This window comes from Bidens hawaiensis, unplaced genomic scaffold (assembly GCF_021521415.1).
Source record: "Bidens hawaiensis isolate Kalapana, Puna unplaced genomic scaffold, B.hawaiensis_p1.1 tig00058794_1, whole genome shotgun sequence".
NCBI lineage: Eukaryota > Viridiplantae > Streptophyta > Magnoliopsida > Asterales > Asteraceae > Bidens > Bidens hawaiensis.
In genome coordinates this window covers 11,099-38,981 of record NW_027500580.1, presented here as the reverse complement: position 1 = coordinate 38,981, position 27,883 = coordinate 11,099, and the positions used below count along the sequence as shown (strand labels likewise).

The following is a 27,883-nucleotide window of genomic DNA, read 5'->3' as shown; positions in this document are numbered from 1 at the left end:
ACTTGGTTGCCAAGGTAAGGGGTGTTTTCCCGCTTACTTTTGAATCTTTTTGAATTTTGAAATTCAAAAGGTTGGTAAGGATAAGAACAATCCAAACATCTGAAACGTCGTGCGACAGTTTCTTCTGACTGTGTCAGGACGTGCAGGAAGTTATGGTGACGTGACAGAACATGGTCATTCCAGTCGCTTTTTCAGGCGCGTGGGCGTGTTTTTTCGGGCGCGTGGCCGCGAAGTTACTGGCACGTCCTTTCAGCAGCTGTTGCCAGCTTGCTTTTTGCCACGTGTCATAGTTTCATTGCACTGTCGATTTCTCTCTCCTCCGCATTAAATTCACCGCATTAATTGCGATTACTATATAAAGGGGAAGAGGGTTATTTGCAATTCACACTTTCACCTCTCTTCTTCTTCTTCTTAGTGATTTCCGGCAAATACTCCCCTTTTTCAGGCAAGCATTTTCCCGAAATCACTCTTCTTTCTGCAAAAATGTCTTCTCATGATGCTGAAGCTGTAGCCGACGATAGGAGTACTGCTGGCGAGTGCCAGTGTGCTCTACCTGTCGATCAGTACCAGTACATCGTCAGGAAGTTCATGCTCGAGTCTCTCGAGCCTGAGTTTCCTGAATCTCACCAGACTGTGTACGATGCCCCCAGTGGCAAGATCGGGGTATATGCTGCATTCTTTGTTTATGGAAACCTTAGGTTCCCATTGACAAAGTTTATGTACCGTGTCCTGGAGAGGCACGGGGTGCACCTGACCGAGGTGCATCCGATGGCGATTGCCAAGGTCCGGTACTTCGAGTGGGTGTGCCGGATTCTGGGTATTGAGCCCTACGTGGACCGCCTGATGACCTTCTATACTTGGAGGTGCGTCCAAGGGTGGTACACCCTGACAACCCGTATTAAGGGTTTAAAGATCTGCGTGACCGAGCGCAGTCTACGATCGTGGAAGCGGGAGTTCTTCTACATCTCTGCCCGCGCCATCCCCATTGCTATGAAGTTCAAGAAGGGTCAAGCGCTTCCGAGCCTTCACGCTTCCAGCTACCAGGAGGCGGAATGGTTCGCGAAGATATCCCGGGTCCAATCTCCGGTTTACCGGTTTGCGGAGTCCGGGATGGTGCTGCTGGGGATGAGCCGGGTATGGAAGGATGCGTCTCGGTTTCCTATCCTTCTCGAATACGGTTTGAACTCTATTCCTTATGGTATGTCTTGTCTTTCTTGCTGATATTAGTTTATTTTCTAACTGTTTCTTTTCTTTCAGAGGGGAATAATTTGGAGTCGCTCCTGTTCCCGCGGGAAGCTGACAGTCCCGTGCGGGTGGGCACTCGTGCTCTGGACGACAATGAGTTGCCCATCCTGGAGCAAACGGCGGATAGGTTTGTGGAGGTCTATCCGCCGGGCCAAGAGATCCTGAGCCACCGGCGGCCAGGTAAGGAGATATTTTATCCCGAACCCCTCAATGCTGTACCCGCTGTTGGAAATCCTTACATCCTATCTTCTTCTGAGGAATCCGCAGATGGTCCTCCCCTTGTGCGGAAGAAGAAGACTGTTGCCGGCGTGAAGGGGAAGGAGAAGGCCTCCACAGCTGATCCAGTGGTTCTATCTGACACGGAGTCAGATAGTGAAGAGGTGGCGGGGAAGCCCGGTGGTGAGAAGACCACTGCTCCGGAGGCTACGACCGTTACCTCCGGAGAACCAACGAAGACGACGGTGACCGGTACCAAGAGGCCGGCTCCATCGGGTTCCTCCCCGCCCGTCCGTACGTTCAGGGTCAAGAAAACCCGTAAGTATAATCATAATGCCTTTGTAGATTTGTCACTTCATAATTTTCTTTTAACACTTTCTTCTTTGTGCAGGCGTGGATGTTGACGCAATCCGGGGTGAAACGCAGGGGAGTACCTCCTCGCCAATGACGGTAGGCTCGGTCAGCCTTCCTGAGGCGTCGACCCAGTCGCCTGCGCCTGCATCCGCTGGTCCAGTTGCTCGTTCCGTCGAGCCAACTGTTCCGGCCGAGATGACGTCACCGCCGGCCGTGAGTGCGATTTTTACAGCATCCTTCACGGAACCGGCGGTTACTGCTGCTTTTAAGGAGGCGGCGACCGCGGCGGAGACCACGACGGCGACCACGGCGGCTGCCACCATGCCCGCGCCACCGGCACCGACGGCCGGACCATCAGGTACGCGCAGGGCTTCCCGCCGATCTTTGCCACCTTCCCATCTGCCTGACCTGTTGGATGGATTTCCTTTAGGTTCAGGTGATGGGTTTGGCGGATATCGGCCTGTCATTGACCCTACAGGTGCGTAGGGTTCCTTTGTTTTTCCCCTTTTTTTTTTTATCATCTTTTCCTTACTGTCTTTGTTTCTTTTGCAGTGTCGGATTCCAATGAAGTGTATGTTCCACGATGGAACATACGCCGAGGAACAACCCTTCGTACCCCTGTGGAGTGCGTGGACTGGGCTCGCCACGCTGCTCCTCATGGTGCGTTGGGGGAAGCCATGGCTAGCTACCAGGAGGGTAGGCTAACCAATGAGCTTCGGGTTCTCCAGGCCCGGATGCAGCCGCGCATCGAGCTGCTTTGTCGTGAAAACGACAAGTTGAAAGCAGCTCGCGCCAAAGACGTATCTGAAGCGCGTGCTCTCCGGGAGGAGAACCAACAGCTGGCGGCAGCTGCCGCCGCCAAGGAGAAGGCCTTCAAGGCCCTCGAGGTTGAAGTTCAGGCGCGACTCGAGGCCCGTTCCAAGGCTGCCCAAGCTGTGAATGAACAGCTTCGGCTGGCCAGGGAAACTGCGCGAAACGCAACCGAGAGGGCTGCCCAGGCTGAAGACGTTGCTGAGCCTCTGCGTTTGGAGAATGAGGAGCTGAAAGGCAAATTAGAGGCTCTCCAACGCGCTCATGATGCCTTGGCAATGGAAGATGCCAAGAAACTCCAGGAAATCCTGGACCAGAGGGGGGTGCTTGACCAAACCGAGCGGAAGCTTAAGGGCGTCGAAGAGGCTGCCGCTAAGGAAGTTTTACTTGCCAACCTTAACAAGAGCGAAGCCGAACGCGCCCATACCGAAGCTCAAGCTGCCCTCCAATGGCTTCTTCGAGAAGCGTTGCCTCAGGTATGTTTAGATTTATCTTCACGCATTTCTTTTGTAAGAAAAGGTTCTAATACTTGTATTTTTTTCTTTGTAGGTTGTGCGTCGGGTCTTTTCAGAGACCTCCTACGATGATGCTATGACCGCAGCCCTCAACGCTTCTCATGATGATGGGGAAAAGGCCGGCTTCATGCTTGGTCTAGGGTTTGTTGAGAAAGGCGTCCCGCCTTCCAACTTCCCTTTGTTCGATGTGGATACCGAAGCCATTTACGACCAAGCATTGAACCAATACGCCGCCTTCCCGCATCCAGTGGTGGAAAAGGTGGATGAAGTAGCTGTTGCTGATGATGGGTTAGCTGTCCTCAAAGCTTTCCTCGAACCACCCCGTTCTTCTGACGGAGCGGGTCCTAGTGGGGGCGGCCCTGAAGCTTGACCCCGAAGATCCCTTTCCATTGCTTAGACTTGTATAGATTCTCTTCTAGGCGGGTAGTAACCCGGCCATTCTTGTAATATATTATTGAAATATAAATCTTTTTTGCGTATAAGATTGTTATTTCCTTCTTTGGATTCCTTGCTTTATAAACTCATGACTTGCATACTTAGTTTAAGTTAGCAATTTTCCAAGTGTTCTAGAATAAGTTAACCTCTTGAACGTGGTTGATGATGGGTTAAAGTTTCGCTTCCTCTTTCGTGATTGTGCGGGTAGAACCGTCACTTGCACTTGGTAGGATGGCTAAACTTTAACCTTTATCTGACCTGCGTGCAGGTTTTCCTCATTTCTAAGTATTTAGGATAAGTTAACCTTTGAACGTGGTTGATAGTGGGTTAAAGTTTCGCTTCCTCCTTCGTGATTGTGCGGATAGAACCGTCACTTGCACTTGGTAGGATGGCTAAACTTTACCCATACCTGACCTGCGTGTAGGGTTTCCTTTTTTCCTTGTATTTTTTTTTTTTTTTTTTTTTTTTAGGATAACCTTTGAACGTGGTAAATGATAGTTTAAAGTTTTGCTTCCTTATTTGTGATTGTGCGGATAAGACCGTCACTTGCACTTACAAGGATGGCTAAACTTTACTTACATCATACCTGCGTGTAGGTTTCCCTTATTTTTAACGTTGTGTTTATGCGGGTTTTGCCGCCTTCCACACGTAACGACTTACTTCTCCCCCTTTATGTGGTAAACACCGGCACCAGTGGGGAGTTCATAAGAATAAAGGTAAACACATTATGAAAGGAGAATCATTTCCATTAGAAGTGGCTCTTGGCCTTTTCTTTACAAGTTTTGGAATTGATCTACATATAACATTTGCGTAATTGAGCTCCATTCCATGTTCTTGGGATGGGAGTGCCATCGAGCCTTTCGAGCCGGTATGCGCCCTTTCCCAGAACTTGTTTGATAACATATGGCCCTTCCCAGACTGGGGCCAACTTTCCTGGGCGTTCTTGGTTCGAAGCCTCGTTGTTACGCAGTATGTAGTCTCCTTCCTTGAAGTTGCAGAGTTTTACCCGCGTGTTGTAGTACTTTTGCATTTGTCGTTTGTAATTCTCTTCACGCACTGCGGCTAAGTCTCTGCGTTCCTCGGTTAGCATAAGATCCAACCGTCTTTCCGCATCATTGTCTTCTGGCTGACTCAAGACCCTTGGTGAGGGTAGACCAATTTCGACCGGGACCATGGCTTCCGTGCCATAAGTGAGGCTGAACGGGGTTTCCCCCGTACTGGCCTTCTTCAGCGTTCTGTTTGCCCAAAGGACGTGCGGAAGCTCGTCCACCCAGCCGGATCTGTGTTTCAAGTCTTTTCTTGATGCCTTCGACGATGCTCTTGTTTGCTCTCTCCACCTCACCATTACCTTGCGGGTGTGCCACTGAGGTAAAGGTGTGGGTGATTTGAAGTTCTTTCAGCCACTGTTGTAGCTTCTTGTCAGCAAAGTTGGTGCCGTTATCGCTCACCAAATTCTGTGGAAGTCCAAAACGACAAATTATAAATTCCCAAATAAATTTTTTGATATGCTTTGCGGTTGTTTGGGCTAAAGGTTTTGCTTCTATCCACTTGGTGAAGTAGTCGATGGCTACCACTAGGAACTGAACATTTCCTGCTGCTGTAGGAAATGGGCCTGTCACATCGATGGCCCACTTCTGAAATGGCCACGAAGAAGTGACTGGAACCAGTTCGTTTTTTGGGCGATGCGTGTTAGGTGCGTAAAGCTGGCAAGACCTGCATTTTCTGATGTATGCCAGTGCATCCGTATGCATCCCCGGCCAAAAGTATCCCGCGTTGTTTAGCTTGGCTACAACAGCGCGGGGGCCTGCGTGTACCCCACAGATGCCTTCGTGTACTTCCCTTAGGAGGTAGTCGGCATCTTGGTTGTCCACGCATCTCAAGAGTGGGCCAAGAAAGTTACGTCTGTAAAGGATGTCATTGACGAGTTGATAATTCAGTGCTTTACAGCGTAGTTTTCTTGCCTGTGTTTTTGACTCTGGTAGTATTCCTGCTGCAAGGTAATTTATTATTGGTGTCATCCATGTTTCTGTATTGTTCTGGATGACACAAATTTCCTTGTGCGGGACTGATGGTGCTTCGAGGAGTTCAATGCGGATGTCCTTTCCCAAGTGGGTGAAGGCTAGTGATGCAAGCTTGCTTAACGCATCCGCAGATTTGTTTTCGCTGCGCTTGACGTGTATGACTTTACAATCACTAAAATCACGCATAAGGGTTTTTGCCTGGGCGAGGTACAGGGCCATGGTGTCATTCACAGCCGTGTATGTTCCATTTATTTGGTTGGCCACCAGCATGGAATCCACGTGGGCTTCTAAGTTTTTCACTCCCATCTTACGCGCAATTCTCAAACCGGCCAAGAATGCTTCATATTCGGCTTCGTTATTCGTACTTGGAAAGTCCAGCCGAATAGCGTAAGTATATTCTTGGCCTGCTGGGTTGGTTAATTTTAACCCTGCGCCTGAACCCTCGTTACTGGCTGCTCCATCAGTGTAGAGTCGCCAGACATCATTGACGTCCTGTGCTGGGGAGGGTTGAGCCTCCTCCTGGCACTCTTTTTCCCGCGAAACGGGGACTTCTGCAATAAAATCGGCCAAGACCTGGCCTTTTATGGCTGGTCTTGGCTTGTACTTAATTGCATATTCTCCCAATTCAATTGCCCATTTGGCTAGACGTCCCGATAATTCGGGTTTGCCTAGAACATTTGAGAGTTTGAAGTTGGTGAGAATGGTGATTGGGTGGCCCTGGAAATATCGTCTTAACCTGCGTGAAGCGTGTATAAGTGCTAAGACCAATTTTTCGAGGGTAGAGTACCGGGTTTCTACGTCTGTTAGTACACGGCTAACATAATAGATTGGCATCTGGATGCCCTTTCGTTCTACTAGCAAGACTGCCCCGGTTGCTCTATCTGTTGCGGAAAGGTATAGGATTAACTCCTCTCCCGCTTGTGGTGCTGTAAGCGTTGGGAGTTCGATCAGGCGTGACCGAATCTCCTGAAAAGCTGCTTCCGCTTCTGGTGTCCAGCGGAAGTGCGTTTTCTTCAAGCAGTTTCTCAGTGTTGACACGAAAGGAAACGACTTATCCGCATGGTTTGCCAAGAAGCGATTAAGTGCGACTAGTCGCCCATTCAGTGTCTGAGCCTGTTTGATGGTGGTAGGTGATTCCATTTTAACAATGGCTTCGACCTTTTCAGGGTTCGCTCTAAAGCCATCTTTAGTAACAATGACTCCCAAGAACTTCCCTTCTTCCATCCCAAATGAACACTTGCTCGGGTTGAGCTTCATGTTTATCTTTCGGAGCGTGTTGAAAGTTTCTTCAATGTCTTTCAACATCGCCTCAGGCTCGAGGCTTTTGATGACCAAATCATCCATATAGACTTCCAAGTTTCTCCCGATTTGGGCATGAAACTCTTTGTCCATTAGTCGTTGGTACGTGGACCCTGCATTCTTAAGTCCGAATGGCATCATTTTATAACAAAATGTACCATCGGGCGTCCGAAATGCGGTTTTGTCCTGGTCATCAATGGCCATGTGGATTTGGTGGTACCCCTTATACGCATCCAAGAAGCATTTAAGGCGAAATGGCGCCAACGAATCCACTTTGAGATCAATTTCTGGTAACGGATAACAATCTTTGGGGCATGCTTTGTTCAAATCTTTGAAATCTATGCACATGCGCCATTGTTTGTCATTCTTCGGTACCATTACGGGATTTGCAACCCATGTTTGATATCTACTAACGCGTACGATGCCTGCGTCAAGGAGTTCCTTGACTTGGGTTCTACACGCGTTAGTTTGTTCAGGCCCCATTACCCTGCGCTTTTGTACGATTGGCGTAACAGCCGGATCGCATTTGAGCTTATGCTCCGCCTTACTTCGGGGTACACCAGTCATGTCAGCTGGTGTCCACGCAAAGATGTCAGCGTTTTTCTGCAGTAAGCGCTTGAGTAAGGTGCGGGTGGGATCAACAATTGTTGGTCCAATGGTAACGGCCTGGTCGGGGTATTTGCCATTGAAGGCCCATTTTTCCGGTTCAGTGACGGTTGGTTTAGCCTTCTTCGGTTTGGGTTTAGATGAGACAGATGCAATGCATACCTGGGGAATGCCAGAGATCATTGCTACACCCTCAGCTGTTGGCCATCCCATCATGCCGTGGACTGAAGATACCACGGCGTTGAATCTTGCCATCCCATCTCTTCCGAATAGGATGTCGTATGTGTGGTGTGGCTTTTTCATCACGACAAAATCCACGTCTTCTGTGCGTGAATGATTCCCATCAGTAAGAGTAACGGGGAAAGATAGGATACCCAGGGGTGTTTCTGTACTGCCATCAAACCCTTCCATTGAAGCGTAGACCGTTTCCAAGCATTCCTTGTCTTCATCATCCAGCTTATCAAAGAACTGCCTGTACATCACTGTCGACGAAGCGCCGTTGTCAGCAAGAGTGCGGGAGGTGATGTAGTGCCCCAGCTGGCTTCTGATGACGATGGGGCCTTCTTTGCTGGGGCCTCCTGGCACTCGCGGGAAGCGCACCTCAGCTTCCTTCCACGCGCATGGTTCTATCACCCGTCTTTTTCTTCCTCTGACCCTGCCATGAACCATGTTGATGCTGATGTCGACGGGCTTTCGTCCGTTACCTCTGTACCGGTTGTCATTCCTTCCTCCCTTCCTGATCGATGCCACGAGATGTGCAAGCCTTCCATCCTTAACAAATGTTTCAATAATATCCTTCAAGGATGTGCACTCTTCAGTACCATGACCCTTTGTCCCGTGGAAATCACAGGATTTGCTTTGATCCGCATTAGGTTTCTGCCGGATCGATGGGGCTTTGGGCCATGGCAATTTTTCCGTGGCAAATATCTCCGTGACGCTCTTTGTGAGTGGCGTCCACCGGTGTTTTCGATTTGAAGGGTGTGTGTTGTCCCTTCCGCCAACTAGAGGGCGAGAGCTGGATGAGGTGTCAAAGTTTACCCTTGACTGCCAAATACCTAGCCTCCTCTTTTTGTTCTGCCGGGCGATCCGGACATTGTTCTCTCTTATCCTCTGCGTGTAGAGGTGCGTACTCTGGGGAAGGTCCCTTCCCAGTTGCTTTTCCGTCTCGGCAAAGCGCTTTGCCGCCGTCATGATGGCATCCCATGTGGATGGCATGCCATCCTTACCCGTCAACGTGCGGATAAGTTCTGGGTATTCGGCGCCTTGGATGAAGGCGGCGCGAACCAGATCCTCACTTATGTTGCCGAGACTAAGCTTTTTGGAGTTGAAGCGAGTGATGAAGTCTAGTAAAGATTCATCCTCCTCTCTCACGCAGTTGAGGATCGTCCACTGCTCTTCAGTGTACTTCCTCTGTTGGCTGAAGTGCTGGCTGAACTTGTTCTGAAAGTCCGCCCAGTCATATATGTGGTGGATCGGTAAACGATCGAACCATGCCCTGGCTGCTCCGACCAGAGTCATCTGGAACATGTAGCACCACGTGGGTTCCGTCCAGTTGCTGACGGTAGCCCCCGCAATGAACCTGTTCAGATGGTCGTCTGGGTCGGATAGACCATCATAAGTGCCAATGTTTGACATTTGTTTTGGCACTTCTCGGGGCGATTGCCTCCGCAATGTCTCTTGCGAATTTTGACCTTCCTGCATTTGTAGCAGTTGGTCTAAAGGTTTTGGAGAAGTCACGCGGGTTTCTCTCCGCGATTGGTTTAAAAGCTTCCCCAAAATTCCTTTTTGGTTGGACGTCCGTGTCCTTACGCTTCCCTTTCGCCTTATGGCGAGGGTTCGCGTCGGTATCAGACTCCAACTCGTCTTCTGAGTACTCGCAGTCACTGCTCATATTGAGGTGTTGGCGAGTACTGGTGAATTCGTCAGCCTGTTGAGCTGAACGCAAGCGTTCATCCAATTCGGCTTGGAATTCTCTTTGCCGTGCTTCGGCCCACGCCTTCACTTGATCTAGTGTTTGGCGAGGGACCTTCGTTCGTTTTTCCAGTTGGGTATCGGTGAACCCCAATGGAATATTTACTCCACTTGCCCCGGCTTGGGTAGTCGGGGTAGTGTTCGTAAGGATTGTATAACCGCCGGTGTTCCCCCCAGTTGCTGGGGTGGTTACCAGGGTTTCTTGGTCAGTTACAGGCCTTTGGACCGGAGTAACGTTAACCATTTCTTCAGAAATTGTGAAAACTAAAATAGTTCTAGCTTTTATGCACGGATGGCGCCAATGAAGAAACACTAAGTGACCCAGTACAGATTATAAATAATCTGGGGGTTAAGTAATGTTTCCCACGAATGAGGTCTAGCTGAGAAGGCTGTTCTTCAGGAGACCTGCAAAACAAACACCGTAAGCTCGTCACTGAGAAGGGGGGGGTTCCTCCTTGTGACCACCCTCCGGCGTGAGAATCAGACTAGGTTGCTCTGAATATAAGTGTATATTAAGAGATTGCTAGATAACTGGATAGCAGATGATCTTACCATTCCAAGATGTTGGAGTATTTATAGCCGAAGGTAGGTTTTCTAGAAGGTACAGCCGGCTGAATAGTATTCCTGTTCAACCAACAGTGGATTACGCACAGGCCATACTGATTGGTGGGTAGGTTACGGCCAACAGTAACAAAGTCGGCTGCACTATTCCAACTGTAGACTATGCACGTCCCACTTACTGTGGATTGTACGCAGGCCATGCTGGTTGGTGAATAGGTTACGGCCAACAGTAACACTATTCCACCAACTGTAGGCTGCGCATGCTCCACAGTAAGGGTTGGTGAGTAGGCAGCGGCTAATAGCGACAAACAGTACTAGAGGGTGCTCCTCCTCGCACTGTTGTCGGTGAGCTGTCACCCTGTGATTGGCTCATGGGCTGTTCTGGTCAGATCGTCTGTCCTATCCATACCTTGGTAGGTATGGTACAAAAGATCTTTCAGAATCAGACTGGCTCATTTGGGCGGGATTGTTCCCGCCTTGCTCATTCCTTCACGTGACTGCTGAAGTAGCTAGTGTCTTGTGCGTGTAGCCCTGCTGTCTGCGGGTAGCCTTCCATGATGGCTTGTATCCGCAACTGCGGGAACAGGCGGGGTACTTCACCATTGGGAGGCTTTCCCTGCGTGTACAGCTTGCGTACTGCGCGTAAGATTCTATGAGCATGGTGGGTCCTGCGGGAGCAGATGGCCTTTGCGCAGACGTCCCTGTTCAAGGTGAGTCTTGCGGGACCAACTGGTCTCTGCTGGGACCTACCTCTTCAGAAACGTTGAAGATTAAGAGTGCGTAAATGAAGAATAAGTTGTCTTTGATATTCATGGATAATGAAGGAGTGAGTTAGATTGGATTGGTGGAAACCATTGTTGTATATGGAGAATTATTATTGGGGATGATGGAAAGAGGAGAGATGGTGACTTTGTTAACTCTTATGGATATAAAGAGGGTAAGGGGTTTAAAAAAAGGAAAAGAATAAAGAAAATAATAAATTACTAAAATGCCCTTGACTTAACGGAAAAAATAAACGGGGTTGGAAAAAAGTACTAAAATCGCAAGTTTTAAAAAGCTGAAGTAGCCATTTGCAAGAAATTTGAAAACGATACTAAAGTTGCGTAATTGAATAAACCATAGGTATAAAAATGACACTTAACTCCAGAATTTAAGATACTTGCACCTTTCTGATGACATGGTCATGAAATGTGTGCATGGAGACATATTATTAACATTAATGACCTTTAGAAAAGGGTGAGGTTTTTGTCCCATGGCTTAATTTTTGCTTTATATTTTGACGGTCGTTACATGTTATCTTATATATGATAGTCTTTGTAATTTGTTATGTCTTGTATTGTGCTATATTATATTTTACTACACTCTGTTTTAGAGGTGCACAAATCGGGTTCAACTGGAAAACCCGAACCTGTTCGAAACCGGTTTTTCACACCGGGTTGTAAAATGGAACCGGTTCCAATCAAGAACCGGTTCGGTTCCCGACCCGAACCGATGCCCATATATGCTAACTTTTAAGAACCGGGTAGGGTATGAACCGGAACCGGTTTTTACGTAAAAACCGGTTCCACCGGTTTTTTTTGAAATTTAAATATTATAGCCGTTAGGAACCGGTTCCAACGGCTATACAGCCGTTTTTGACCGTTGGAACCGGTTTTTTAACTACAAATAGGTTATTTTCTTACTATAAATAGCAAGGTTTGTTTGTGTACTTGTTAAACCACTTCCAAAACTATAAAACACACTCCAAACCACAATTAACCTTAAACCGACAACAAATGGCAACTAATGATGACGTTGTTATGGTGATCGAAACAACAAGATGCCCCGATGTTTGGGTTCATTACGATTTGTGTCTCATGACCGACTCACATGAGTTGGCACGTTGCAAATATTGCTCGAAGTATCTTAAAGCAGGGTCCAACTCGACATTACGAAAACATACGAATAAGTATTGTCGAGAGAAAAGAAGGTTGGAAGCTAAAAAAACGGAAGTGGGAGAGTCGTCCGGCTCTACAACCCAAAAATAAGTATTCCCGGATTAAAACGACGGACTTTGTTTTTTATGTTTTAGTTGTTATGTTTAGTATCGTTTATGTTTTAATAATGTTTGTAATAATTATTTTTTAAATAAATAAAATGTTCGTCGTTATTAAAAAAGTAACAAAAATTAATCATGAGTAACAAAAGTAATTATAATAAAACAAATCAAAACTAAATATTAGTTGAACAAGTTACAAATAATTTTACCAAAACAAATAATTACAACTCTTCTTCGTCTTCATTCTCGTCTTCACCCTCGTCTTCGTTATCGGAAGAAACCCCGTCCTCCGCCTCCTCATCATGAATATGACGCTCTATTGGTATTTCGTCTTCAAAGTTCGCCTTGTGTTGTACACGATCCACCGCATTCAAATGGTCCTTTAGGCAAATGCAAACCTCTAGAGACTCGGGAGTTAGTTTTGTTCTTCGCATAGATAACACCCTCCCACTAAGAGAAAAAACCGATTCGGAAGCAACCGTTGAGGCTTGTACGGCAAGCAAATCACGAGCCATGGCGGATAGAATGGGAAATTCGTTTTGTTTACCTTTCCACCAAGCCAACAAATCAATATTGCGAATTTCGTCGACCGTTGCGCCCTCAACATAGTTTGCTCCACTATATCGACCAAGTTCGCTACTTGGTGTGTTTCCTCTTTGCCTCTTAGATGCCGATTCACGAATCCCATTCATCAAGTTTATAAGTGGGTCATTGCACGGCCTACTAGTTGTTTTTTTCACAAAAGACGATCTCGTGCTTGGACCATACATTTGAAAATAATGGTCATAAAGGTCTTGAAGGTTTTTGGTGAATTTGTCCTTCGCTTCCGTCGACAACTTCGGGTCAATCTCGTGCATACCTAAGTTGTCGAATATTTCCTCAATCGTTGTTTCAACCCCATTAACATTCCAATAGGGGTTTAATGCGGCGGCACAAGTAAAGACCGGCGGTATGTTTTCAAAATATTTTATGAACTTTTCTTTCATCACCGCAACAATATTTTCGAAGAGTTTGTTCTTCTCCGCAAAGCTTTTAAAAACACAAGACATATAGTACAATTCTTGCAAAACCCAACAACTAGTAGGGTAATAGACTCCCGATAATTTTGTTGTTGACTTTTTGAACACGTCAAGATACTCCAACAAATAACCGACTTGGACCAAAACACTTTCCGGAAACATATCGGCCTCGCGTTCTTCAACAAGATTGTTATGAAAAGCTTGTAAAGTTTGGCGTTGGGCAAAAGCACACTTTAACATATGACAAGTTGAGTTCCAACGGGTTGGAACGTCCCAATTCGGCCCCAAATACTTTCTTTCAACCGACTTGCAATAGTTCTTATATTCAAGATGTCTTCTTTTACCACTTTTGAAGACATCTTGTAACATAAGTCTAAAGTATTTTAAATCATCACAAATGTTTTCATTGTCAAGACCTATTTGAACAACCAAGTTGATGATATGTGCAACACATCGGACATGAAAAAAATCCCCGAAACAAGGTGGTGAATATTTAATGATAAATTTTTCAGCCGCCTTAGTATTTTTTGAAGCGTTGTCAAACGAAATCGAAAATATTTTATTTCTCAAGTTGTAAGTCGTTATAACTTCATCAAGTAATTCAAACAATTTTTCGGCGGTATGTGGGAACGGGAAGTTTTCAAAAGCGATGGTGCGTTTCATCAATTGCCATGTCACCGGATCAACCCAATGAGCGGTGACACATATGTATGATTCGGGCAACCCGTGTGGTGCCGACCAAACATCGGTAGTTAAACTAACCATGGCTTCTAAAGAATGAAAAGACTTGATTAACTCTTTTTTAGCACACTCCCACAACCTGATACAATGACGTCTTAAGGTAGTACGACTTACATGTGTGTATCTCGGTTGTAGAGTTTCGCGAATCAACGACGTCAACTCCGGGTCATCAAAGTGGTTAAACGGCAAACCTCGTTGAATAACGAACTTTGCCATTCTATCTTGAACTTGAGTCGTGTTGTAACGAAATAGTGTACCATCTTTACCCAAGTCAATTTGATCGGTCGTGCCAATCCCTTTCAACCGCCTTGCAATATGGCTTCTCGATGTGCTTTCTCAAAGTAGAGTTGGAATCATGCTTTAATATTGAACCACATAGTTTGCAATGAGCCTTTTGATAACCTTCGTCATCCACAATCAAACCCCAATTCTTCCATATGTCTTGGTTGCGGTTATGGTTGACTACCGTAACAACCCTTGGGTCCTCCGTAACAGGAACGGGGGCAACAAAAGCACTCTTCTTAGCCTTCTTGTTAGTTTTTTTGATGGGTGCCATAATAATATTTAGTTGGATGGTCGGGTAAAGGAACGGGTTTGCTAAAGGAGTAGTATTTTAGTTTGTTTTTGAGTTTGGTGGTGAAACAAGTGGTGGAAACAAGTTATATATAGGTTTGGGCATCAAAAACCGGTTCCAACGGCTATATTACCGTTGGAACCGGTTCCAACGGATCTATTGTCTCAAAAACCGGTTCCAACGGCTATATTGCCGTTGGAACCGGTTCCAACGGCTAATTGGTGTCTAAAAAACCAGTTCCAACGGCTATATTACCGTTAGAACCGGTTCCAACGGCTAGTTTGACTTTTGTTTGACCCTTCAAAAAAAACCCGTCGGAACCGGTTTTTCCAGGTACGAACCGAACCGGTTCCAATTAAGAACCGGGTAGGAACCGGGTTGGAACTGATACTGACATACAAATAGGAGAACCGGGTACGATTTTCGGGTACAAAAATACCCAAACCGGGTATTGTACCAACCGGGTTGGAACTGGAACCGGTTCCGGTTCGGTTCCACCAGTTAGGTTCCGGAACCGGTTTTTTGTGCACGTCTACTCTGTTTTCTGCATTTTTAGATTCCCACTAGAACTACACACACATATAACTATTATAGTCTTTTGTTCGAATATGGGTTTTTAGACTAGAGTTTTACTGGAAGTAACCTCTTTATTCTATAAGATAGATGTATGGTTTGCCTACATCCAATGTTTTCATAACCGGATCGGACGACGACTCGGCCATCCTACCGGGTCACTGGTCGGACCGGTTGGACCAGATTTAAGAACCGGATAACATTATAATTGTGTGTATATTAGTGTTAGCTTTAATAATTAGTTTAAGGGAATATCACGGATGACATTATAGTTGTGTGTCTATATATTATGCTAACTTTAATAATTAATTTAAGTAAATGTCGGGAGACGTATAAACATCAATACACATATAAATTTAATGTATTAAATACAAATTTTATTTAGAACACTACTTATATATTTGTTTTGCAAATAAAGTATCATAAACTGGTAGCTCAGTTGGTTTATGGTGATAGTTAATGACATTTTCGGCAGCACCAGGGTTTGATTCTTGAACCCAACAGTAATGTTATTTTATTAAATTAAACCTTCCATCTCACATCAGCATAGAATTTAAAGAAAACCGGTTGGATCGTTTCTCCGGTTTGGCGGTTCGACCTCAATGTCGCCCAGACCGGCCGGTTATTTTGAAAGCGGTTTAATGAGTGCAAACAGGACCGTTGCTACTAGCGATTCTGAGTGCAAACAGGACCGTTGCTACTAGCGATTCCCGGTCGTACCGGTTCTTGAAAACACTGCCTACATCCCAAAATGACTCGTTTAGCTTTAACCCACTACCCAATTCAATCAACTAACCAATACCCATGTGCCACCTCACATTTGTAACCCCTTTCACTCTTAATTGCATAACTCGATATCCATCCCCTTCCTCTAACTCACTTCACCAGCGACACCCACGTAGCTCTACTCACCCATCCCACAACTACTCGCTACCCTTGCGAGTTCAGCGCCATGTCAGCCCTTGTAATTAATACTTTGATAATCAATAGTTTTAATATACTTGTATTACTTATGATTCATACATGTATATATTCAGTAGGTTGGAAAGATGTGTACGTATGGCCCAAGTTGAGTAAAAAATATATTTAATAGTCAATAATAGAAATTTTTTAATGTTTTCTTACAATTAAGAAGTAAATCATACTGGATTCAATTTGATTAAAGTCAAAGTTATGATTTATGTAGAAGATTTTATTTGTTAAAATTATTTGAATTTAATTAATAAATAAGTAAATAATTTTTAAATCCTAATCCCTTACCCGGCCCATACCCATCGGGTTTCGAGTATACCCGTCCCATTTGTTTCGCGTTTCGGGTATACTTGTCGGGCTCGGGCTTTTTTACCATCCCTAGTTAAGTCACTCAACTTTCGTATTTTATTAAATTAAATGTTTTAACATGTTTTTTAGCCTTTCTTATTTGTTTAATATAGGAAATCTTTTTATCCTTATTTTGATGTTGATATTGCGTGATGATGCAGATTTTATTTTTATTTTTAAATTTTAATATAACTAACATTTTTTTTTAAATTTAATTACATACATTGCAAATTCCGACCCCCCACATCTTATCCTCCTTTTCTTTCTTGTTGTACAAAAAAATTGATGAGACTCGATTTGAAGATTTAGTGGCCCAATTTAAGAAAAAATTACATGAGTAATCTAATTGGAACACTTTTAAAACTTATTTACTATTTTATGACATTTTTCTTTTATATTAAAATTAGATATTAATATGCCGGATATTAAAAAGTATTTAAATTTTTATGATATGTGTCATAGATTATATCTTTTTATAAAATACGAATAATTGTATAATTTTATGTAGTTTATTATTTAAAAGATTAAACATTATTGCATTGTTTGCAAATGACTTAATAACAATTGACAAAGGAAAGGAGGCATTCGGTGAAAGTAGTTTAGATGTGAAATAAGAGGTTAGGAATTCAAACCCTAATAAATAAAAATATATTATTTTTTAGTCATTTAAAAAATAAAAAACAAAAATCAAGGATTGTAATAAAATAAGAAGGAAAAGGATAAATCAGTAGGCTCTCCCCACCTTCCGTTCGTTCCTTGTTGCCACTTGCCAATTAGATTACACCACACTCCTTGTATCTAAAAACCCCTCACCTTTAAGTTAATCATAAAAAAAACCATAATCAACGTATGTTTACACAACCTGTTAGATCCTAAATTGTTTGTAACTATTCAAGATAAGTTCACTAAATTTTAAAACATGTTTGAGCTATTTATTAGGTCTAATATAATAAATTGACTTTAACCATTTTTTTTAACTATTTCTTTTTCTCACCTTTCACCCCAATCTCAAATGAGATAAGAACTTATAATTATTTGATTGACTTTAACTAAATTTACGAGTCTAAATAAGCATATTATAATTTATTATTTTATATAAAAACGAAATGTTTGAATGGCTTGCCAAGTTAAACCTAAGTGGCGTCTAGCCCAATTGGTCGGACACTTTGTTGACAAGTTCGATTCCTTATGTCAGCATTAGTTGAATTAATCTTTTGGGGTGGGATGAGAATTTTAAAGTTGTTTCAGGTTTTAACATTAGTTAGTATTTTTCCTTGAACAATGTATTTTTTTTAATCCTTATGTCGTGGGACTTTAACCCAATATCTCCCAATTTAAATGTTTTAAGGTTTTATTTTTACTAATGGACCGCCAACACCATTAGTGGTTTTAACATTAGTTGAATTGATACACATTTAGTATGTTACAATGTGTGTTACTTAGGCGTCTAAAATGCAAAATATTATTACACCATAGAAAAATTTATCTACCTGTCACTCTTACAAATATCTCAAATTTCAAAAATTTATTGAGAAATGGTATACCTATGAAATCCCATGAATTCAATAAATGTCAACCGGAGAGGTGAGAATTCATGGGTTCTTATTATTATTATTATTATTATTATTATTATTAACCATAAAAATTGGTTAGGGATATCACGTTTCTTCTGTGGTTCAATCATTGCTTAGAACCTATGCAGTGAAAACAAAACGACTTTGTTGAGATCAATCATTTTGTTGTTTTGTTTTTTTTTCTCTCTAGAAAGCGAGATCTTTTGTACTTTAATGAAATAAAAGATAATTACATAATTACTATTGAATTAAGAGTTGCAATAAATGGGGGAAAAAGGAAAAAAAGAAGAGTGTGTGAGTGTATAGACACACCACATGTGTTGTGTTAATTTTCAAATTATCTAGGGTAACTTTTTTTTTATCGTGGACGGTTTATTTTCAGATTAATGTATTTTGCTTATATATAAGATTAATAATCAGATAAAACAAAACAGAAAGTTCCTATCAAAGAAAAAGAAATTATTTTCCGATAAGTTACAATCAATTTGATTATTGAAATCACAGCAAATGATTTCTTGAGTTAGACATTCTTCTCAAAACATAACCAGTTTTAACGGGCCATTGAAGCATGGATCATTAACTCCACTGTAGGATATGATCTTGCGGGTGTTAGGAAGCTAATGTCCAAATATCAAATCATTCTGATCGTTAGTTCTTCTGGTTAATAACGATCTTCGCATATGTGTAATAAAAAATGATCTGAAACAAGTCTACCTTCCAACAACTAATAACAAGATGTAACAAGGACTTTAAGAAAACAAAGCTTACCATGATATTAACCACATAGAAAAATCATTCCTATCCAAAAATCACGTCATCAACCGTCACTGGCCGCCATGCACCATCGCCTCTAGTCGCTTACTTGACCGACTCCACTCACTCACTCTCCCTTTGAGACAAATGAATTTAAAGTAGCAAAAATTCTTAATATACCTAAATGGAGTCTGGTGGCGATACAACGCTGAACCGAGCTTGATATAAATATATCGCTCTTCATCAGGTTCCTTTCATACCAAAATTTATTACATCAATAATAAATTAACTTTCTAGGAGCGTTAAATTCTCGGATGACAAATATGCATAAACATGTACAACATTGTCTCAAAATAAAATATAAGGGTAAAAACCATTACAATGGTGCACAAACTTGTCAAGTTTAATAGGTGTAGTGTGTTTTGATGCATATGTTTTGTAATGGTACGTCAAAACCCATTATAATAGGGTGCCAAACTTTACACGCTTGGTAAATATGTAGTGGGCTTTTATGCAAAGTTTGTAATGTGTCTTACAACCTCAAGTACAAAAGCAAGAACTTAAATGCAAGATTAAAGCCCACTAAGTCAAATGTAGAGTTGTGAAGCTCCCGTTGATTAGAGGTTCATAAATCGGGTTTTTTCTAATATTCAGTTTTGGGTATGAGACCTGGTTTGGTTATTGTCAGGTATTGAAAATTTGGGTATTGAGAGAAATCACTTGGGGTTCGGGTAGGGTATGGAGGAGAAAAACTCAACCCTGTGTACCCGGGTAGGGTATAATTGAGTTTAGGTATAACCGGGTTTAGGTATAACGGGGTATTAGAACCGGGTATGTGCCCGGGTATTAATACCCAGGTTTGAATTTGTAATTTTTATACATATATCAATTTGTTTAAAAATTAATTTTGCTTTGTAAATTATAAAAATAATTAAAATATGTTACAAAAACCATAAATTCATTCAAGTATAAATTATTTACTTTATAATAAGTATTTTAAAAAAAAATTGTGGAGTAAACATAAAAATATATTATTTAAACTCATGTATTATTTCGGGTATTATATAATTTAGTATCGGGTATGTATAACCGGGTATGGGCATAAGGTATGACCGGTTCTGGGTATTTACGGGTATAAATTGGGTAACGGTTTCGGGTATGAGTATTGAGCTCAAAATACATACCCTAGCCATATTCTACGGGTAGGATCGGTTCCGGTTTCGAGTATAGAATACCCGGGTATAAAAACACCGGTTCCGGGTTTTTTTTTTCACCTCTACCTTTGATGTCAAGGGTTCTAGCCCCGTTTATGACAAATTGATGTAACTTAGTTTGGTGTAGACTAGGCATGAGTAGAATAGACAGGGTAACTTTTAGCCGTTAAAAATATAGGACAAAAGTAAAATGAAATATTTAAAATCAAGATAAATTTCATAAAACTAAAAGCTTGTTGTAAAAATAGCTTTCTTATCAAAAAGGCCAACGAAATTATTCAAATAAATCTATAGAATAATTCAAAAGTTTGTAAAGATACCCAAATACTTCGTGAAGGCGTCTTCTAACACGTCTATCAAATCTGTTGTAGCGATTAAAAAACGAAAGACGAGAAAAACATGCGTGGGGAAAAAATATGATTTAACTTTGTGTTTCCGGCTTAGAAAAAATGAAAAGATATTATTTGCTTTATTACACAAGAAATGCAGAATTCGGGAACCGTTGATGGCTGAACAGTTTCACTAAAAGAAATAAAAATAAAAATATGCACCCCTCTAATTTTCTTACATGAACGACAAAATTAAAACTATAGTTGGGTTCAACTCCATGGTCTAGTGAGTCAAACTGACTCAGTTTGACTAACCAAAGTCAACTATTCTAACCTCTTTACTGATCCCTTTAACCTTCCTTGTGCGACCACAACATAACTTCTTACTGCGAGTATGAGCACCCATGTTGTAGCTGCTATTTTTTCTTTTATCATTAAAAGCAAAGCCGAGCTTAAAACCGTCTTCAATATCTGAGCATGCAACCCCTTGAAAAACCCGAAAATTCCTTCTTGTTTCCAAATAGCACTGACGACACTTGATATCGTTTTACTCGGTTTCTTTTTATTTTCCTTTGTTTCTTCATCACTCGAGTTTGCAGCTTGAATCATCACCTTGCACCTGCATAACATCAGGAGCGTTTGGTATTTATGAAATTCTTTAAATCGTTTAGAAAACTAGATTAAATATTGAAAGGTAAGTTCGGTTTTCGTCCATGAGGTGCGCCCATTATTTTTAACCGACTACCAAGCCTGAATTCTTAACATGTTATGGCCTGTATTTTAATTTTTTTAATCCCTTTTTGTCCTTTTGCTAACTCCGTTAGATTTTTCCGTCAAGTAGAAGGGCATTTCAGTCATTTGAATATTTGATATTAGTGTTATATTTTAGTTAAAAGTTGATCAAAAGGAAATTTCTTTAAACTACATAAACAGGCCCCGTGGTTTCAGAATCGTAATCCTTTTCGTCCTCTTTGCTACTCCGCTAGATTTTTCTGTTAATTAGAAGGGAATTTCAGTCATTTCACACGTAAAGGCCATTTATGTAATTCTAAAGTTACACTTACGTTAAAATTGGACGAAGAGGACTTTTTTAATCGTTATATTTAAAATTACATGAACAGTCCCTGTGGTTTCAAAATTTAATTTAAACACTTCCGTGCTTTTTGCTTACTCCATTAGATTTTTCTATCAACTAGAAAGACATTTCAGTCATTTTACACCTAAGAGACCATTTATGCAATTTTAAATTTACATTTTAGTTAAAATTGGACAAAAAGGATTGTTTTTAAATGGTTGTTTTAAAAAATTACCTTTAAAATTACATAAATATTCCATTAGGTGTAAAATGACTAAAATGCTCTGTTAACGGTCTAACAGAGCTAGCAAACACGACAAAAAGGGTAAAAGATTTGAAACCACCGGCCATGATATGATAAGAACTTTGGCTTGGTACTCAAGTAGTTAATATGGGCAAACCTCAGAGGTGTAAACTGAACCCAACTTTAAAAAAATATTTTCCAACAAACCTGATGGCAGGATATGTAAGAACGGTTGCAATACTTTTAGAAACTGCACCAAGAAAAAAGGCTGAGAAGGTGGAAAGGGATTCAGGTGATGACCCGTTTCCCGCTTTTTTTAGTTTCTGATCTAAAAGTTTCTGTTTCAGCTGATCAAATAGTGTGTACTGCAAATATAGATTGAAAACAGGTCAACTTGAGTTATATTTAACTAATAACAGATCAAAATGGGTCGAATATATGTCAAGTGGGCCGAACGATTTAGAACTGGATCAAAGTATGCTAACTCGTGAGAGTTTATAGTCTCCTAAATTGTTTTATTAAAAGGAATGGATCATTATGTTAATATTAGTTTCTGTAATAATATTAATACATTCATTATCTGAGAACCTAATATTATTAACAAATTGAAAAAACTAAACTAATAGGGAAAGCGGGTTACAAACTTAAAGTATCCTGTGACATAATCAAGAATTTATAATGTCCTAAATTGCTTTATTAAAAGAGAATGGACTAATAATTATAGGCTTGTAAATGAGCCGAGCGTTCAGTGAACCATTTGATGGGAAGTTCGCTTATGTTCGTTTATTTAATAAACGAACAAACATAAACAAAACTTTTGGTTCATTTAGTTAAACGAACGAACATGAACACATGCCTTGTTAGTTCATTTATGATCAGCAAAGCCATTGGAATTCTTAGTTGAACATACGTTTTATCTTCGTTCGTTATTTTACAGTCTTTTCAAGTTTTTCGTTCATGTATTCATTTAAACTGTTACGCCCATCACAGCTTAGTCTAGTTATACTAAATTAAAAAACATCCATTACAATTTAGTCTAGTTTTATTATTTTTTTAGGCCCAACAGATTAATATCCAAGTTTACTTTTATTGGTGTTCGCTCATTTATGTTCGTTTATATTCAAATATGTGAAGGGAAAATTCTAAGGGAAAATTCTATAGGGTGGCAGTTAGACCTGCAATGCTATATGGAACAGATTGTTGGGCCATCAAGAAGGCACAAGTGCGGAAGATGGAGGTAGCAGAAATGAGAATGCTACGTTGGATGTGTGGGCACACAAGGCTAGACAGAATAAGAAACGTTGTGCTTCGCGAGAGATTAGGGGTGGCGAACATAGCAGACAAGATAAGAGAGTGGAGATTGAGATGGTTTGGACATGTAAAGAGAAGACAGACGACGAATCCTGTTAGATCCGTAGAAAACATTACTATAGAGGGGAGGAGGGGTAGAGGACGACCGAAATTGACTTGGGATGAGAGGATTAGGCATGATTTGATAGACCTAAACCTCTCCGAGGACATGGTTGAGGATAGGAATTCGTGGAGAAGTAGAATTAAAGTTAAGGATTTTTAGAGAGAATTGAATACCTTAGGGCTTAGACTTAACTTATTTAGGTCACATACCATAATGGTATTTCCCTTACATATTTTATTATTATTATTATTAGCTTTTATATTGCGGTTAAACTGTGACCTTTTTATTAATATTATTATAATTAGTAGTAGTTTTTTATATAACTGTTAAACTTTGATTTCCTTTTTTTTTGCTTCATACACATGTTCTTAGAGCCGAGGGTCTCTCTGGAAGCCACCTCTTTATTCCTTTGGATAGAGGTACGGTGTGCCTACATCCCACCCTCCCCAGACCCTACCTATAGCTCTGCTGTCGGTGGGATTTTACTGGGTATGATTGATTGATTGATTGATTATATTCAAATATGTTCAATAACATTCGTTCGTGTACATGCCTGAACCGTTCATTTGTACTACGAATGAACAAAAATAAGCTAACACGTACATTTTCTTCACGAACAAATACGAACATGAAAACCCCATTCATTTAACTGTTGGTGTCCGTTCGTTTGATCGGTTAAAGTTACACGTACTAATATGAACATGTCCCCTTCATATTCATTTGGTTCGTTTACAAGCCTAAATACTTCCCAAAATCATGCCTAATATATTGATTATTCATAAAAAACAAAAACAAATGTTAGCGGGCCAACATAACCCATTTTGAGCAGTAAAAAAGTTACCAGCTTTCATGTCAATAACTTTGACCTGTTAATCCACCCGAACCCAAACCAGAAAAACCAAAACTGAACAGGTTTCGAAAACTCAAAATGTGAAATTTCAAAAAAAAAAAAAATCGAATTTAGCCCAAAATCGACCCAACTTTGACCGGTCTAAAATTTTTATCAGCTTTGACACGAACCCTTTTTGACCTGTTAACCGACTCGATTCGTATGATAAGATTCCAAGGCAATAGATAAGGTACCTGTATTGCAGGGTTGGAAGTTAAAAGTAAAGATATGCCAAGGCCATCAAAGGCTTCGCTCCAACTGCCTTCTGTAAGCATTGCCCATAGCCCCTTTGATCTCCCAAACGCACTTGTTTGCATTCGTGATGATGCTGTATCAAGAGGCTACATAATAATGTTAGATACAGCTTTACCAGTTAAGAGACTTATATAACATAATAACTACAAAATGAAATGTGATAAGTTCTAACCTGAGTTATGATAGCAGTAAACGCCCCAGAGAATCAAGTTGGCTTTAGTTCCAATAGACTTTGTATTGTATTTGATCTGGTACAAGCGTTTAAAGTAGGTGTATCCATAAAAGTATACAAATTGTGCAATAAAGGATTGCAGATTCTTGGTTCCAAGGCCTTGATACAATTTGACCAGTTGAAACCGCCTCCCACAGCACATCTGATAGCTTCCTGAATCACCCACATGACAACTTTTATCAGATCCAAATAGCTTGATTATGGCTGGATTCATAGGTTTATGAATTAGGGGGGGGGGGGGGGGGGTGTTTGGACTACTGACTAAACCGATTATGATTTGCTAAAGTATTAAGATATAGGCAAACCAGATTAATTAACGATCAATTAAATACAAATGATGAGATGACGATAAACGATCACTCAAACTCAACAGCATAAGAATAGTTACTTGTATTTCTGGCGAGCATTAGAGCGAACTTCAGCCTGGAACTTGAGTGTCGAGTGGGTACAAGATGGTAGTGCTCAATATAGCTCCGATTGCACCCGATGTTGCCTCAGAAATTGATTCCAAATCAATCGAAGAAGACATTTTTATTCAATTCAATGATCCGATGATGAAATGAAGAATCAAGATCAGACTCTGGTCAAATATGGAGTTTGGTAGAGGTGGTGATGGTATTGTTAGTAACTTATTATTATTATTATTATTATTATTATTATTATATATAAAGTTGGTACGCTGAATTTGACTACACTTTTATTGTTATTATTATTATAACACGTTTAGAACAAGGACGGACTGATTAAGACCGTGTGTGTGTGTGTTTTTATGTTACAAAAACAACATGTGTTAAACGGATATTCGTAAAAACATATGCCACACGAATTATCATAGTGCAGTGAGAAGTACGGTTTAATGATTAATCTACTCGAGTGGAGTTTGGTCCAACTAATAAAACTATGCTGCTTCTATTGACGGTTTGAGGTAATTACGACACGTGGCGCCCAGTCAGTAAATAATATGAATTTGTTTTTGAGGTGTAATGATGTTGTAGCCCCTAAAGTGTCACGTCACCATTTTTTATTATTTTCTTTTAGTAATTAAACTAAACAAATAAAAACCCATTAAATTAAATAATTAAATTAATATACATTCAAATTAAAAAAGAAACATTAAAAAAATACATAACAAAAAAAACTAATATCCATAATATTCGTGCATTTTTTCAACTCGTATTTGTTGCAATAATGCGGCCTCTTCGTGTAACCCGTCCACTTTGAAGGATTCGTAGTTTTCTTTCATTTGTCGTAGTTGAAGCGTCTGGGCTAGCATTCCGTGATATTTGTTGGATGCTTTCATGTTGTTTCCCATTTTCATGATAGCATGTATTTCGAAATAACTGAACACCTTGTTTAGATGTTCGACTTCTTCACTTGCCGCGGGGTTGAATCGTGAGGACAACGAACCCTTCCCTTTATTTGTATTATTTTTTCTTGCTCTCCCGCGGGGTCGAGCCAACTCATGTACTTGGTCGTCGTCGTCCTCTAACTTAACCGCGTCGTTTTCGTCAACGAGGTTAAAGTTACGAGCATCGGAGGGTGTGTTTGGCGTGATCGGATTTGTCGAGGATGATGCCCTCGACCTTTTTGAAGGCCGGGATGATGAGCCAGCTTGTCGAGCGACCGGAACGGTGGGTGCCCATTCCATTTTACGCATAGCCTTAGTTTTTCCCAACATTTTATATGCTTAAACGCTTCCCCAGCCGCCCTTCGGTGTGCCCTTGAGATCGAAAGTCGCTTAACGCTTGGGATTGGATGTCGGCGTCGTTTTGCCCGCTACGCCAACCGGCCTCGCTCAAGCGGTTGTATATCCCGGAAAATTTTTGGCGATCGGAATTAAGGCCCTTCCAGTGGTCTTGAACCGCTTCTTTACCCCGGTAGTCTTCGGGTTTACCCATTAGCAAAAGCTAAGCTTCAATTACTTTCCTCCAAAATAACCCAACGGCTTGAAAGTTAGCTACAAATTAAAATTATTTGTCACAATTAGTATGTATTTTTAATAGACACTAAATAAAGTTATATAAATAGTTAATATTAAAAAACTTACCAACGTCGGGATCCTCCGAAACGACGATCCAAGCCCTTGCGAGGGCTACTTCCTCCTCCTCGGTCCATTGCTTGTATGGATCACGTTGCGCCATCGGCTCACCCGGTTATTGTTGTTTTTTGTTTACGGTCCATTGCTTGTATGAAGATTTTGTAACTTAGTTTATATTTTCATCAAAAACTATTTTAAAATTTTTTTTATCTTTTCTTCTTAGGATAGGAATAAAAATTGCTTGTATGAAGATTTTGTAACTTAGTTTATATTTTCATCAAAAACTATTTTAAACATTTTTCTTATCTTTTCTTCTTAGGATAGGGATAAAAATGAGACGATATGGTAATCTTAGGGTCTTTTGCTTCGCATAATGTTTGAAAGGAATTGAAACATGAAAGATTTGAAATTAATTATGACGGAAATTGATGTTGTGGTTTTGTTTTATCGTTATTTAGATCTGAGGAAGAGGAAGTCTTTGTTGGTTCTAGCACATGTAATTTTTTATTTATGGGAGTGAGATTGGTTTGGGTGGACATTGGGATTACAGATTGAAGAACCTAGACGAGACTGCATCATTGATGTTTGAGCGATGGATAGTTAAGAGTATTATCTTAAGTATATATAAACGAAATCTTTGAAAACTCTCTGATTGCTTCCTACATTCTCTCAAGTCACTAGATTGTTTTATTTGTAAATAGAGGTGATGTGCTAAAAGTAGTCTAATAATTATTAAATAAGTTAAACTAATCTAGACACTGAGTAATACTCTAGACTCTCTAAAACTTGATTAAACTACTAACCGGCAAGTGAACTGATCGACTCTAGTAAAGCTAAGTAAATCAGGATATCGAACCTACGAGACTCTTTTAATTTTGCAAATTAGCTAAATTAAACTCTACTAACTGGCACGACTACTTAATTATTATTATTTTTAAGGGGGTGGGGGGTTACTGAAAACTTAAAATTAAACTAATTAAGAAAACAAATAAAATAAACAAAAGACAATTTAGTTGATTTAAGTCAGATGCCGATGGGGTAATCAGCAAGGTTGGGTGGACCCGGTTAATCTCAGCGAATACATGCCTATAAATCTGATTGGAGTAATCAACAAGGTTGTTTCTAAGATTTTGGCAAATAGGTTGAAGAAAGTTTTGGGTTCGGTTATTTCGGATTCGTAGTCGGCTTTATTGGGAGGGAAGGTGATTTTAGATGGGCCTCTGGTAGTGAACGAGTTAATTTCTTAGGCCAACAAGTTAAAGTATAAGGTGCTCTTTTTAAAAATTGACTTTGAAAAGGCTTATGACAATGTTTATCGAAAGTTTTTAATTTCGATAATGGAGCAAATGGGATTTCCTTAAGTTTGGTGTAAGTGGATTTTTGGAATTCTTAGTTCTGCGAGGTTCTCTATTCTTGTGAATGGGTCTCCTACATTTGAATTTCAATGTTCATAAGGGATGAGACAAGGTGTAACATCCTAAAATGATTCTAGTATTAAATAAAGAAAGTTGCGTTTAGTTATCGAGTGTTAATAATTAATCTATGCTAAATAAAGAAAAGATCATGGA

At 40.9% G+C, this 27,883-nt stretch overlaps 1 pseudogene across 1 annotated transcript; it reads right to left on the bottom strand.

The window, feature by feature from the left end:
* Nucleotides 1–20,339: 20,339 nt before the first annotated feature.
* LOC143602381 (peroxisomal adenine nucleotide carrier 1-like) lies at nucleotides 20,340–24,836 on the bottom strand (annotated as a pseudogene). Its single transcript, XR_013147830.1, has 5 exons — nucleotides 24,666–24,836; nucleotides 24,218–24,430; nucleotides 23,985–24,131; nucleotides 21,695–21,852; nucleotides 20,340–20,787 (listed from the first exon to the last, which is right to left on the bottom strand). The product of XR_013147830.1 is annotated as a peroxisomal adenine nucleotide carrier 1-like (transcript).
* Nucleotides 24,837–27,883: the final 3,047 nt, after the last annotated feature.